Source organism: Erythrolamprus reginae, chromosome 10 (assembly GCF_031021105.1).
Source record: "Erythrolamprus reginae isolate rEryReg1 chromosome 10, rEryReg1.hap1, whole genome shotgun sequence".
Classification (NCBI taxonomy): domain Eukaryota; kingdom Metazoa; phylum Chordata; class Lepidosauria; order Squamata; family Dipsadidae; genus Erythrolamprus; species Erythrolamprus reginae.
Window position 1 is genome coordinate 33,263,488 of NC_091959.1, and position 16,627 is coordinate 33,280,114.

Consider the following 16,627-nt stretch of genomic DNA (forward strand, 5'->3'; position numbering starts at 1 on the left):
TTTGGTCACCACGTTACACAAAAAAACCATATTGAGACTTGGGGGGGGAATTGCAGAGAAGAGAACTAAAATGATGAAAGAACGGTTACAGGATTTAGGTTTGGCTAGTCTTGATGGGTCGCTTCAAGTTTTCTTGCATGTTACCGTATTTTTTGGAGTATAACACACAGCAGAATATAAGACGCACCTTAGTTTTTGGGGAGCAAAATAGGGAAAAGAATCTGCCTTTATCTGGCTAGCGTCCTTAGTCTAGTCAACTTCAGCACATTATTTTATCCCCTGGTTAAGGGCTTAAAAATTATTCTGAGAGAGTAACAATGAAAGAGCTTGCAAGCCAGTAAGAGCTGGGAACACCATTAGCACATAGAAAGAAATAGTCTGAGCAAGTAGAGCAATGGAAAAAACCCTGCAAAGACTTAGGGCTTGGAAAACATTCTTCTTTGCAGAGAGTAACAATGAAAGAGCTTGCAAGCCGGTAAGAGCTAAGAGCATCATTAGCACCTGGTTAGGGCTGGAAAGAAACTTACTCAGAGCAAGTTAGAGCAATGAAAAAACCCCTGCAAAGACTTAGGGCTTGGAAAACATTCTTCGCCGAGAGAAACAATGGGAGAACCTGTAAGGTAAGAGCTGGGAAGATTGTTAGCAGCTAGTTAGGGCTGGAAAAAAAGCTACATTCAGAGTATAAGACGCACCCAAATTATCAGCCTTTTTTAGGGAGGAAAAAGGTGCATCTTATATACCAAAAAATACAGTAAGTAGGGTTTTAAGTGCACCCGTGAAACTGGGAAGGCGAAAGCAAGCAAAGTTCTGGTTTTATGATCTGGTTAAGGATCGCAAGAAATGTATTTGAGATATTCTTTCCCCCTAGGCCTTTACAATTTTATGCATGGTATGTCTGTATGTATGTTGGTTTTACAATAAGGGTTTTTAACTGTTTATATTGGATTGTCATATGCTGTTTACTACTGTTGTTACCTGCCCCAAGTCTACAGAGAGGGGCGGCATACAAATCCAATCAAATCAAAATCAAATCAAATCAAAATCAAAATCAATTTGCTTTGTAGCTAGAGTCTCAGTAGTCCTCAACTTATGACCACCTAGTTGTTAAGTGAATCTATGGAGATCACATGAACCTGGGATACTGCAAAGGACATAAATAAGAGCCAGTTACCAAGCTTCTGAACTTTAATCACACAATCATGGGGGGGTCGTAAGTGTGAAAAACGGTCACAAGTCACTTTTCTCAGTGCCGCCGTAACTTTGAACGTTCACTCACTAAGTCGATTGTTGTAAGTCGAGTTGTCATCAGAAGGCTGCAAGCAGGATTTGATGCCCTTATTTCTGATGCAAATTGGTTCTTTCGTAGGTGTGTGGGGGGGAGTGTTTGGAGGAAGGTTGTACCAAATTATCTCCATTTGTCCTTGCAGTGTCTATTAAAATCCTTTGGAATCTTTTGTTTCCTGCTGGTGGATCCCGAAGATTGATCTGAGCAATTGCTACCAGGCAGTGCAAAGAAGAAACTTACTGATGATTGGAACAGCTCAGCTGGTGGGGAGATTGGAAGTTCCCTCTAAACAGAATTCCTGCTGATTTTCATATACTGCTGGATTTTCTGGATGAGCTACTCCAACATGTTTACCCAATGAATCCTTGTTTCAAAGCCTCAGCATGCTGGGGTTATGCTCAGAACTCATAGGGAGATGGAGTAGTTAAAACATTAGATCAGATCTGGGAAGGCCAGGTTTCAAGTCCATCCCCTGCCATGGGAGATTTTTCAGGGACTTTGGGTCTGTTGCTACTTTTCAGCCCAATTTCACAGCATTGTCATTAGAAAGATAAAATGAAGACTTCCCAATGTCGTTTGGGTCAGCCATATCTGACACGCTACTTTCAAATACATTGACTTTCACCTCCCTTAAAACTCAGGCAGTGTGGACAAGGATGGACAGACAGACAGCTCAAAGGAGGTTATATGCCAGAAGACATTACCATATTTGATTTGACAACAGTAATGATGGTGATGCAATTTTTGGGAGTAGTACTCAGTGCATCTTATCTGCTTTTGAATTTGTCCAGGACTGTGTAGGAGAGGAGTCCTCAAATTTGGCAACTTTAAGACTTGTAGACTTCAAGTCCCAGAATTGAAGTTGAAGACCATAAATCATAAAGTTGCCAAGTTTGAAGACCTCTGGTCTAGGAACTTACTGACCCAGCTGCAACCAGATGGGGGCTCAGGAGAAGCAGGAAATTTAAGGCAGCACCTTGGACAGCTCTGAGAAGAAGCTCCATGAAACAGTTGTCTCAACCATCTTGGCAAGAAAGATATCTGGAATCAGAATAGAGTGGGAAGGGATCTTGGTGGTCTTCTAGTCCAAGCCCCACTCAAGCAGGAGACCTTACACTATTTCAGACAACATAGAAACATAGAAGACTGACGGCAGAAAAAGACCTCATGGTCCATGTCCAGTCTCTTCTTAAAAACCTCCAATGACGAATCACTCATGACTTCTGGAGGCAAGCAGTTCCAATGGTTACCATATTTTCTAGTATAAGACATACCCTTTTCTTCCCTAATAGAGGCTGATAATTTGGGTGCATCTTATACTCTGAATGTAACCCCCACCCCAGCCCTAACTAGCTGCTAACGATCTTCCCAACTCTTACCTTACAGGCTCTTTCATTGTTTCTCTCTGCAAAGAATGTTTTCCAAGCCTTTGCAGGGTTGTTTTCATTGCTCTAACTTGCTTTCTTTCCAGCCCTAACCAAATGCTAATGATGTTCCCAGCTTTTACTGGCTTGCAAGCTCTTTCATTGTTACTCTCTGCAAAGAAGAATATTTTCCAACCCCTAAGTCTTTGCAGGGTTTTTTCCATTCTTCAACTTGCTCTGAAAGTTTATTTCCAGGTGCTAATGATCTTCCCAGCTCTTACTGGCTTGCAAGCTCTTTCATTGTTACCCTCTCCAAATAAAGGGGTTTTTTTTAAACCCTAACCAGGGGATAAAATAATGTGCTGAAGCTGACCAGAGTAAGGACGCTGGCCAGATGAATACCTGGTAAGCAGATTCTTTTCCCTATTTTTCTCCCCAAAAACTAAGGTGCGTCTTATATTCTGGTGCATCTTATGCTCCGAAAAATATGGTGATTGTTCTCATTGTTAGGAAGTTTCTTCCAGGTTGCATCTCTCCTTGATTAGTTTCCATCCACTCTTCCTTCTCTTGCCTTCTGGTGCTTTGAAAAATAAGCTGACCCCCTCTTCTTTGTGGCAACATCTCAAATACTGGAACTCTGCTACCATGTCCCCTCTAGTCCTTCCTTTCTCTAGAGTAGCCAAACCCAAATCCTTCAACCCTTCTTCCCATATTTGTAGTCCACAGGCCTTTAATCACCTTAATTCCTCTCCTTTGCACTTTTCCCCAAAGTCTCAACATCTCTTAATAATTAAACCTGGAATGTAAGTAAAGCAGCCTACCTTGCTTACTTTCTCCTTCCCAGGTTCACGGGTGAAACATAGAAACATAGAAGTCTGATGGTAGAAAAAGACCTCATGGTCCATCTAGTCTGCCCTTATACTGTTTCCTGTATTTTATCTTAGGATGGATCTATGTTTATCCCAGACATGTGTAAAAGTGACTGTGGATTAATTGACCATGTCTGCTGGAAGTTTGTTCCAAGCATCTACTACTCTTTCAGTCAAATAATATTTTCTCACGTTGGTTCTGATCTTTCCCCCAACTAACCTCAGATTGTGCCCCCTTGTTCTTGTGTTCACTTTCCTATTAAAAACACTTCCCTCCAGAACCTTATTTAACTCTTTAACATATTTAAATGTTTCAATCATGTCCCCCCTTTCCCTTCTGTCCTCCAGACTATACAGATTGAGTTCATGAAGTCTTTCCTGATACGTTTTATGCTTAAGACCCTCAAAACCCGACTTAACATGCAGGAAAACTGAAGCGTCCCATCTTTCTTGCTGAAAAAAAGTGGATGCGATTAGATCTGGCTCTGAGAGGAGACCTTGCCCCCTCCAATTGTTCTGGCTTTCAGCCAACATGCTTGCTGAAGTTCTCTGAAACATGAAAGCCTGCAATTTCGGCTGACCTATGAAAGATATTGCTCCTGTCAATTTGAGGGCTCTTCCCAACTTGATCAACTGGCGGCTACTTCTGTGTGTGACACCAAAAATAATGCAGCGCCAACTCATGCTTCATTCTCCTTCAAAATATGTTTTTTTTTACATTTTATTTAACATATTGAATGTTTATGCCCAAGTCATGCTTCAATCAAAGGGAGCAGGACTTCAGTAACGAAGCAGTGTTGGTGTCTGGAGGCTGTTGGGGCCTGGATGGGTGTCAACAGACTCAAACTCAACCCTGATAAGACAGAGTGGCTGTGGGTTTTGCCTCCCAAGGACAATTCCATCTGCCTGTCCATCACCTTGGGGGGGGGGAAATCACTAACCCCCTCAGAGAGGGTCCGCAACTTGGGCGTCCTCCTTGATCCACAGCTCACATTAGAGAAACATCTTTCAGCTGTGGCGAGGGGGGCATTTGCCCAGGTTCGCCTGGTTCACCAGTTGCGGCCCTATTTGGTCCGGGAGTCACTACTCACAGTCACTCATGCCCTCATCACCTCGAGGCTCGACTACTGTAATGCTCTCTACATGGGGCTACCTTTGAAAAGTGTTCGGAAACTTCAGATCGTGCAGAATGCAGCTGCAAGAGCAATCATGGGCTCTCCCAAATATGCCCATGTTACACCAACACTCCGCAATCTGCACTGGTTGCTGATCAGTTTCGGTCACAATTCAAAGTGTTGGTTATGACCTATAAAGCCCTTCATGGCACTGGACTATCTCAGGGACCGCCTTCTGCTGCACGAATCCCAGCGACCAGTTAGGTCCCACAGAGTGGGTCTTCTCCGGGTCCCATCAAGTAAACAATGTCGCTTGGCGGGACCCAGGGGAAGAGCCTTCTCTGTGGCAGCCCCAACCCTCTGGAACCAACTTCCCCCAGAGATTAGAATTGCTCCCACCCTCCTTACCTTTCGTAAGCTTCTTAAAACCCACCTCTGCCGCCAGGCATGGGGGAATTGAGATACTCTTTCCCCCTAGGCCTTTACAATTTTATGCATGGTATGTCTGTATGTATGTTGGTTTTACAATAAGGGTTTTTAACTGTTTATATTGGATTGTCATATGCTTTTTACTACTGTTGTTAGCCGCCCCGAGTCTGCGGAGAGGGGCGGCATACAAATCCAATCCAATCCAATCCAATCAAAATCAAACCAAGTTCTTCTTTTTGTCTCTCCAATTAATTTAATCCCTTGGGTAATGTTGTACTATTATATGGAGCTCTTCGACATTCAAAATGTTTGGATGTTCCTCTTTAATATTAATTCTGTTTTTGTTTGCAATTAGTAATTATTATTGTCATGCCCCAACATATACCGTATTTTTCAATGTATAAGATGCATCTTTTTCCTCCGCCAAATAGGCTGATAATTTGGGTGCATCTTATACTTTGAATGTAGCTTTTTTTTCCAGCCCTAACTAGTTGCTAACGATCTTCCCAGCTCTTACCTTGCAGGCTCTTTCATTGTTTCTCTGTGCAAAGAATGTTTTCCAAGCCCTAAGTCTTTGCAGGTTTTTTTTCATTGCTCTAACTTGCTCCGAATAAGTTTCTTTCCAGCCCTAACCAAGTGCTAACGATGTTCCCAGCTCTTACCCATTTGTAAGCTCTTTCATTGTTACTCTCTGCGAAGAAGAATGTTTTCCAAGCCCTAAATCTTTTGCAGGTTTATTTCATTGCTCTATTTGCTCCCAATATTTCTTTCCAGGTTCTAATGATGTTCCCAGCTCTTACTGGCTTGCAAGCTCTTTTACTCTCTCAGAATAAATATTTTTTAAGCTCATAACCAGGGGATAAAATAATGTGTGGATGCTGACCAGACTAAGGGTGCTGGCCAGATGAATATCTGGTAGGCAGATTCTTTTCCCTATTTTCCTCTCCACAAACTAAGGTTCATCTTATACTCCAGTGCGTCTTATACTCTGAAAAGTACGGTAACTTTTATATACTATTGTTGCTCTCTAGCCCCATCTAATGTCTGGAGGGACAAAAAACAGGTATATTGTTTGAAGCTGGCCCCACCCCATTCCCATCAGCCCGCAACTCTCAAAACAAGTGCCAGACTGCATTTCTTTATCGTTGGCAGAAGGGAGAAGCACAAAGAAGAATCCCCCTTAATCTGTGGCAAATGGTCATCCAAGTACAAACCCACATCCCCCACACAGAGCATCGCTGGTGAGATTTAAATGACTTGTATTTATTAATTGTTACATTCAGCAGTAACTCAATACTGCCTATCTTGTATTTGGTTCTCATTGGTTGTATTCCTGTTTTCCCCAGTTCCAGCATATCCTGTTATTTCAATAAAGCATCTACGCACACCAGGGATGGGTTCCACTTATCTTCCCTTCTGGTTTGCATCATTCACATCCCCCATCATGTCATGCAAAACACCTGGAAATGACTCTCTGCACATACACAGAAGTCTTTGTGCATTCACAGAGGGTTGGTTGTTTTTTTTTGCAAGCCATGTAGGATCAGTTCAGGAGCATGAACCACCAGTCGTCATTGTCAGTTTGTCCAGTGGTGGTAAATTTCTGCTAGCAGTTCTAAAGAACTGGTCCAAATGATCAGCAAACCACCACTGATGCACACAGTCCGTTTTATTAGAGGGCAGGTGGGTTTAGCTGCCTGTCCAGCTGCACAAAGATATCAGGGTTCCAAATAGCATCGAAAATTAAATCAGAGGCACAACGTTCCTCAAAATTCCAATTTATTAGCAGAGCCATGCTGGCACATCTGGGAGAAACCCGAATCTAAAGCTCCAGAGGTTTCTCCACCCAGTTTAAAGTTCATCCCCTTGTTACCAAACCCACAAGTTCATCACAATGACCAGTCGTCTTCTGCCAACGTGTCCGCTATTTGCATCAACTTAGAAATATAGAAGATTGACGGCAGAAAACGACCTCATAGTCCATCTAGTCTTCCCTTATACTATTTCCTGTATTTGATCTTAGGATGGATCTATGTTTATCCCAGGCAGGTTTAAATTCAGTTCCTGTGGATTTATCAACCACGTCTGCTGGACGTTTGTTCCAAGCATCTACTACTCTTTCAGTCAAACAATATTTTCTCAGGTTGCTTCTGATCTTTCCCCCAACTAACCTCAGATTGTGCCCCCTTGTTCTTGGGTTCACTTTCCTATTAAAAACACTTCCCTCCTGGACCTTATTTAACCCTTTAACGTATTTAAATGTTTCAATCTTGTCCCCCCTTTTCCTTCTGTCCTCCAGACTATACAGATTGAGTTCATTGAGTCTTTCCTGATAAGTTTTATGCTTAAGACGTTCCACCATTTTTGAAGCCTGTCTTTGGACCTGTTCAATTCTATCCATATTGTTTTGTAGGTGAGGTCTCCAGAACTTCTGGGCAGGTGTTGGATGACCTTGAGAATCTAGAAGGAATTAGTTATGGCTACACTTATACATCCCTCATGCAACAGCCCCTACCAAGTTCCCACTGCAAGAGACCAAAGTCTCCAAGTCCATGATGGCTTCAGCCTGACCACAGACTGTTGTGTAGTGAACATAGAACATAGAATTCTTTATTGCTGAAGTGTGATTGGACACACAAGGAATTTTTCTTTGGTGCAGATGCTCTCAGTGTACATAAACAAATACATTTGTCAAGAATCATGAGGTACAACACTTAACGATTGTCATAGGGGTCAAATAAGCAATGAGGAAACAATTAATATTAATAAAAATCTTAAGGATACAAGCAACAAGTTACAGTCATACAGTCATAAGTGGGAGGAGATGGGTGCTAGGAATGATGAGAAAAAACTAGTAGACTTAGTAAATAGTTTGACAGTGTGGAAGGAATTATTTGTTTAGCAGAGTGATGGCGTTCAGGAAAAAATGCTATTGTGTCTAGTTGTCTTGGTGTGCAGTGCTCTGTAGCGACGTTTTGAGGGTAGGAGTTGAAACAGTTTGTGTCCAGGATGCGAGGGGTCAGTCAATATTTTCACAGCCCTCTTTTTGACCCGTGCAGTCTACAGGTCTTCAATGGAAGGCAGGTTGGCAGCAATTTTTTTTTCTGCAATTCTGATTCTCCTCTGAAGTCTGTGTCGGTCTTGTTGGGTTTAATGGACAGAACAATTATCATAAGGTTGAACAAATCACTAAATCAGGTTAATCCAACAGCAAAACTGGATAGCAAGTAGCAGCCTTCCTAGACTGGAACTTCTAGATGTCTTGGGTGCAACCTTTAACTCCTAGATGTGGCTGCTTTGGGGATACAGGAAATTGCAGTCCAAGACATGTTGAGGGCACCAAGCGGCCGAGGGCTGATATGTACTTTCTCATTTGTCTGTAGAGCTTTGCTTCCTGACTGATTTGACAGGATAATATATCTGCTAAACAGGGAGACTGGGTGATATAGTGAGACACATTTAAAGGATCCACATGAGTTTAGCTGACATTCTTATCAGTTTAAAAGCCCACACTTCCAATTATTATCTCTGGACAGTTTGTCTCTTTGGATAATTGGCTTCCCACCATGGTTGAGAAGGGCTGACAAGAGGAACCTTTTCAATCGTAGAAGAATGAGGGACTGCGGAGATGGAGGGGAGTGGGAGCATTGGGCCAGATCCAGCACGAGAGGCAATTAGGGCCTTTTGCCTGGAACAGCAGCATTACTAAGGCGGCTGTCAGCGTAGGAGATGGATTGGGCCATCCAGCATGCACTGAGTGATGAGATTGCAAGCACCCTTCCATTCCCCTCAAAAGTGTCCTGCTTTAGGCCCTGGAGGTGGTGCAGTGGTTAGAGTGCAGCACTGCAGGCTACTTCAGCTAACTGCTAGCCGTAGTTCAGCAGTTCAAATCTCACCACCGGCTCAAGGTTGACTCAGCCTTCCGTCCTTCCGAGGTGGGTCAAATGAGGACACAGATTGTTAGGGGCAATGAAGGGCTACCAAATTTTTTACTACCACACCGTGGCTGTGGCTTATGCATTTTATTTCAACATCTTTCAGTGCAAATTGGATGCTCTGGTGTGGAGCTCCATTTTCGTTACCCCTCTGCGTTCCCTCCTGTCTGGGCAGCAGCCCATCTCTGGTTAGGGGCAATATGCTGATTCTGTAAACTACTTAGAGAGAGCTGTAAAAGCACTATGAAGCAGTATATAAGTCATTGCTTCCTGCTCCCGAAGGGACTTTCTACCAGCTGACCATCATTGCTTTTTCTTAAAAGGGCCAGAAACCAAACATCGGGTCCTCCTTCATTTTTGGAAATCAAGACAATGCATGAGGTCAGAGCTCTATTTTAGAATGAATGAATGAGCTGGGAGGGACCTTGGAGGTCTTCTAGTCCAGCCCCCTGCTCAAGCAGGAGAATCAATGCCATAAGTAATTGTTTGGGGGCAAGAGGAGGGCAAAACTATGGCACACATGCTATAGGTGGCACAGAGAGCCTTCTCTGTGGGCACGCCAGCCATTGCCCCAGCCCGGCTTCATCATGCATGGTGGTCTTCAGGCCTCTGCCAAACAGGGACAGGGAATGGGGCACATGTGGGTCCTGCACCCCATTTTGGTTCGGGAAAGCCTCCTGCACCAACCTGGAAGCCAAAAATGGGTGAGAGCAGGCTGGGGGAAAACATTTGACATGCACACATTCATGGGGTGTGGGTGCATGCAATGTGCATGTATAGAGATGCTCTCATTGCATTTTAGGGGTGCGCCCATGCTTGTTTTGGGTACTCAGCATGAACAAGGTTCGCCATCAGAGAAGAAGAGAAGGGAAGAGAGAAGAGAAGAGAGAAGAGAAGAGGAGACGAGATAATACAGAGAAGAGAAGAGAAGAGAAGAGACCTTGGGGGTCTTCTAGTCCAGTCGTGTGTTCAAGTAGGAAAACCTATACCAGTGATGGCAAACCTATTTTTCCTCGGGCGCCAAAAAAGCGTGGGTGGGTACTATCACACATGCATGAGTGCCCACACCCATTATTCAATGCCTTTGGAGGACGAAAACAGCCGCTCTGAGTCTTCAGAGAGTGGTAGCATACAAGTCTAACAAAATATTATTATTATTATTATTATTATTATTATTATTATTATTATTATTATTATTATTATTTCCCCACTCCCCAGAGACCCTATGGAGGCTGGAAATGACCTATTTCCCAACTTCTGGTAGGCCCAGTTGGCTCGTGTTTCACCTTCCCCAGGCTCCAAAGGCTTCTTTGGAACTGGGGAAGAATAAAAATGCCCTCCCCATCCCTACGGAGGCTCTCTGGAAGCCAAAAACACCCTCCCAGAGCCTCTGTGCAAGCCAAACATCAGCTGGCTGCCACACATTGGAATTGATCTAGGGCAACAGCTCAAATGCCAGCAGATATGGCTCCATGTGCCACCTGTGGCATCTGTGCCATAGGTTCACCATCATTGACCTATACCATTTCAGACAGCTAATTGTCCATTCCCTTCTTAAAAACCTCCAGTGATGAAGCACCCATAACTTCTGGAGGCAAGCTGTTCCACTGGTTCATTGTCTTCACTGCTAGGAAATCTCTCCTTAATTCCAGGTTGCTTCTCTGCTTGATCAGTTTCCATCCATTGTTTCTTGTCCTTCCCTCTGGCGCTTTGGAAAATAATTTGACCCCCCTCTTCTTTACAGCACCCCCTCAAATGCTGGAATATTGTTATCATATAGAACCACGGTGGCACAATGGTTAGAGTGCAGTACTTCTGGGGTCTGACTGCTGCCTACAATTTGGCAGTTCGAGTCCCACCAGGCTCAAGGCTGACTCAGCCTGCCATCTTTGTTGGGGGCAAGAAGCTGACTCTGTAAACCACTTAGAGAGGGCTTAGAGAAGTACTGTAAAGCAGGCTTCTGCCGCATGAATCCCAGCACCCAGTGAGGTCCCACAGAGTTGGCCTTCTCCAGGTCCCATCGACTAAACAATGTTGTCTGTCGGGACCTAGGGGAAGAGCCTTCTCTGTGGCAGCCCCGCACCTCTGGAAGATTCAAACTGCCCCCACCCTATTCGCCATTGGCAAGATGTCAAAGACCCAGGCACAGGGGCACTAATCCCCCCCTTCTGACTTGTAGCATTTGAGTGTAGCATTGATTGTTTTTAGTAATAATGGGTTTTAACTTATTGTTTTTAATATTAGATTTGTATTACATTGTATTGTTATTATTGTTGTGAGCCACCCCGAGTCTTCGGAGAGGGGTGGCATACAAATCTAATAGATTATTATTATTAGTAGTAGTATATAAGTCTAAGTGCTATTGCTAATTGGTATCCTGCCAACCAAGTCCTTCTTTCCCCTAGAATAGCCATCTTAACATTCTCTGAGAACCATTGTGGTTTATCTGTGACCTCAGGGTCACAGACAAATCTCTTTGTTCCTTAGATGCCGCCTGCCCGTGCAAATCTTCGCACAATTTTTGAGCGCCTTTTTTTCTTTTAGACTGCTTAAGCGGATTTATGTGTCAGAAGGGTTAAGGCGGGTTATTGTTGACGGCTACTATTTTGGGCAGGCATCTGTTTTGCATTCATCTGACAGGAGAACAATAGAAGGATAGTAAACGATGCTATTTGATAACCCAAAGAACGAAGAAAATACAGTTATCAGGAGTTCAATATTGCACCTTTGATAAATACTACCTGAACTGGAAACATTTCTCTACTCTGCAACCTACCTGGCAACCCAATCAAATTAATGCACCCTGGGCAGGTAACTCAACATTGCACCTGCCTCTCATACAGGGCCACCCGCTCTTCCTCACCCTACCAGGCTGCCAATAAAGAAAGGTTGGGAATGCTGATCCATCCCCTGTCCTGCCTTTAGGTGATATACAGATGGTTGTCCAGGAAGCTATCATTCATGGATGAGTTGAGATTCCATCTTAGCTGTTCATGGTTCATAACTCTGCTCCTTCCCATTCTTCTATACCAGGATTATATCAGCACAATCGAGATCAAGGGAGGTATTAACAGTGAAGGGCTACCAAAAATTTTACTACTACACTGTGGGCGTGGCTTATGCAGGACGCCCTGCATTTTCTTTCAACATCGAAGGGCATGGGGTGAGGTATCATCAATATGCAGATGATACCCAGTTATACATCTCCACCCCATGTCCAGTCGGTGAAGGAGTGGAAATGGTGTGCCGGTGCCTGAAGGCTGTTGGGGTCTGAATGGGTGTTGAAGGCTCAAACTCAATCCTGACAAGACGAAGTGGCTGTGGGTTTTGCCTCCCAAGGACAATCCCATCTGTCCATCCATTACCCTGGGGGGGGGGGGAATCACTGACCCCCTTGGAAAGGGTTTGCAACTTGGGTATCCTCCTCGATTCACAGCTAACATTTGAGCAACATCTTTCAGCTGTGGTGAGGAGGGCATTTGCACAGGTTCGCCTGGTGTACCAGTTGCGACCCTATTTGGACAGGGAGTCACTGCTCACAGTTGTTCATGCCCTCATCACCTCGAGGTTGGACTACTGCAACTCTCTCTACATGGGGCTACCTTTGAAGAGTGTTCAGAAACTTCAGATCGTGCAGAATGCAGCCGCGAGAGCAATCATGGGCTTTCCTAACCCTGCTGTTCTGTTCGGGTCGTATGTGACCCGAAGCCAAGTTTGAGTCCCTGTAAAATTTTTTCCCTGCATATATGAAACTTGAAATTTCATGACTTTTCATCATTTCAGGGGTTCTCTCTATGAGAATTTTTTTTGGGGGGGGTGGGGGGCTTAGTTTTTGCTGGGCAAAAAAACTTCCTAATGTTATGTTCGGGTCACATACGACCCGGACCGAAAACTCTTCATTTGAAGTGCTTATGTTTGGTCAATTTGAAAACTTTTTTCACTTGGAAAGTAGTCTGAACATTTCTGCACACAATGATATGAAAATTGAAATGAAAAAATTAATCCTTATTGGTTTATTTTGCACATAAATGTGCCTCCCCCCCGTTTTGTGAATTTTTTTCAATTTATGGATAGTTTTGCTTGCAAAATCCATTCTATTTTACTGGAGTTGGTGTGGGATTGGTAGCTTGAACATTTCTGAATATAAGAAAAATATAAAGGAACTGAAAAAAAATGATTCTTACTGGTTTTTTAACATCAGAAATAAGGCCTCCCCCACCCCCTCGGCTGCTTGCAATCATTTTCATTTTTTATTTTTTTATGCTCCAAATCCGAAATATTCTTTAAAATCTTAGGCATTCATTTACTCAATTTAACAATGCTGATCATCAAAAAATATTTTTGGGGTGGTGGCTAATTGTTTTCTGGGCAAAAAAAAATCATAACTTCGAATCTGTTTCTGTTCGTATATGACCGGACCAAAAATATTTTTTTAGGTACTTGAATTTGATCTTTTTGAAAGCTTTTTCAATTGGAAAACTAGTTTGAACATTTATGAACATAATGATATGAAAATTGAACTGGAGAAATTGAGACTTATATTTTTATTTTGATCAAAAAGCCCCTCCCCCCATCCTTTCTGAATTTCGTGTCAATTTCTATTTTTTAAGGCTACAAATCCCTAAGGAATTTTCCCCCAAAAGGTTTGATATACTAAATTGAACATTTCTGAACATAAGAAAAATATAAATGAACTGAAAAAAATGGTTCTTATTGGTTTATTTTTGCCACAAAAGGGCCACCCCCCCGGCCTTGCTGTGTGCCATTATTGTCACTGTTTATACATATTTGTCTAGAAATATTTGGAATATCCTTTTGAAAATCAACCACATTGTAGCCAGATAACTAATTTTATGAAAGAAATCCATTTTACTAAAAAAAAGTATGTAAGTTTGAAATTAACAGCATAATTTTTATATAAATTGAAATAAATTTATATGCAAAATAAACCAATATGCATCAATTTTTCCAGTTCAATTTTCATATCATTATGTTCAGAAATGTTCAAGCTACAAATCCCACACCAACTTTAGCAAAATAGAATGCATTCTGCTAGCAAAACTATCCATAAAGTAAAGAATATTTCACAAAAACGGGGGGAGGCACATTTATGTGCAAAATAAACCAATAAGGATAATTTTTTTCAGTTCAATTTTCATATCATTGTGTGCAGAAATGTTCAAGCTACCAATCCCACACCAACTCCAGTAAAATAGAATGGATTTTGCAAGCAAAACTATCCATAAATTGAAAGAAATTCACAAAAACGGGGGGGAGGCACATTTATGTGCAAAATAAACCAATAAGGATTAATTTTTTCATTTCAATTTTCATATCATTGTGTGCAGAAATGTTCAGACTACTTTCCAAGTGAAAAAAGTTTTCAAATTGACCAAACATAAGCACTTCAAATGAAGTGTTTTCGGTCCGGGTCGTATGTGACCCGAACATAACATTAGGAACTTTTTTCGAACAGAACAGCAGAGCTAAATATTCCTTCCATGAAGAAGATAATTTTGCAGAATGCTTTTTAAAAGATTGGGATGGGATGTTCTTGCCTTTATTTAAGGAACTGGAGCCAGGAGAGAATGTATTTGTTCCATCTAGCAATTTGTGCCTCTCTGCCTTCCCATGTTTACCTTCAACCCCAAAGAAACCTTTTGCCCTATAACCAGTCAAGGGATGCAAAATTTTTAGTACCACACTGTGGACGTGGCTTATTTTGTGGGAGTGACTTGACCATCATGTGACCGTGTTGGCTTAAAGGTCATGTGACTGGCTTAAAGGTGGCTAACTTGATATCACTCAATCAAGACTTTGGGTTAGGGTTCTCCTCGCCTCAAAGTGATACAATTTCCCCATTTATTTACTGTTACTGACCATCCAAAATATACTCTTTAATTCTAGGTATATATGCCATAGGTGTACATACATATTGCACATAGGCACACAAAAATATACATTATCTACTAGATAAACTGTATGTGTGTACACACACACACACATACACACACGCACAGCTCTTCTAAAATTACACACATTCAACCTCATTTACTGTGATAGGAAAAACATACGGTGCCTGGAGGCTCTGGGGTCTGGATGGATGTCAACAGACTCAAACCCAACACTGATAAGAGGGAGTGACTGTGAGTTTTGCCTCCCAAGGACAATTCCATCTGTCTGTCCATTACCCGGGGGGGGAATCACTAACCCCCTCAGATAGGGTCCGCAACTTGGGTGTCCTCCTCGATCCACAGCTCACATTAGAGAAATATCTTTCAGCTGTGGCGAGGGGGGTGGTTGCCCAGGTTCGCCTGGTGCACCAGTTGCTGCCCTATCTGGACCAGGAGTCACTGCTCACAGTCACTCAAGACCTCATCACCATGAGGCTCAACTAATGTAATGTTCTCTACATGGGGCTACCTTTGAAAAGTGTTCGGAAACTTCAGATCATGCAGAATGCAGCTGCAAGAGCAATCATGGACTTCCCCAAATATGCCCATGTCACACCAACACTCCGCAGTCTGCATTGGTTGCCGATCAGTTTCCGGGCACAATTCAAAGTGTTGGTAATGACTTATAAAGCTCTTCATGGAACCGGACCAGATTATCTCCGGGACCGCCTTCTGCTGCACGAATCCCAGCGACCAGTTAGGTCTCACAGAGTTGGCCTTCTCTGGTCCTGTCGACTAAACAATGTCATTTGGCGGGACCCAGGGGAACAGCCTTCTCTGTGGCGGCCCCGGCCGTCTGGAACCAACTCCCCCCAGAGATTAGAATTGCCCCCACCCTCCTCGCCTTTCGTAAGCTCCTTAAAACCCACCTCTGCCGTCAGGCATGGGGGAACTGAGATATTCTTTCCCCCTAGGCCTCTACAATTTATGCATGGTATGTTTGTATATATGTTTGGTTTTATAAATAAGGGTTTTTTAGTTGGTTTAGTATTGGATTGTTACATGCTGTTTTTATCACTGTTGTTAGCTGCCCCGAGTCCACGCAGAGGGGTGGCATACAAATCCAATCAATCAATCAATCAATCAATCAATCAATCAATCAATCAATCAATCAACAAACAAACAAACAAATAAATAAATAAATAAATACCCAGAGCCCAGAAGAGAAAAAAAAGAAAAAAAAAAAGAATTTTTTTCCTACTGGTTCTGCGTACCTGACTGCATTAGTGGGGGAAAATTGCTGGCAGAGGTCCAGCGGAGGAGGAAACCCCACTGTAGCTTGGCAATAAACGTTCCAAGCCGTTTGGTCTCCTCTTGCTCTCGAAGTGCAGGAAGAGCAAAACATGTTTTACAGCATAGATTGACATTCCCACGGTGATTCGGAGATTGTTAGTAATTTAAATTGGGACGAACGCAAAGATTTGGCAATGATCTCCCCACTCCCCACCACCCACCCATGGGGACTTGGCTGTGCTCCAGATTGATTGACTGATTGTAAACCATCCTCATCACCATTGACTTGTAATCTTTAGCGCCAACCTTTTCTTTCTTTCGTTTTTCTCAAACCCAAAGGTCTCATTTAGCTGGCGGGTTTCCCCCCAGCCCGCCCAGTACTGATCCGTATGACAAGCTTCTCCCTGCCTCCCAGGTGCCCTGTTTATAATGAGCCCAAATAA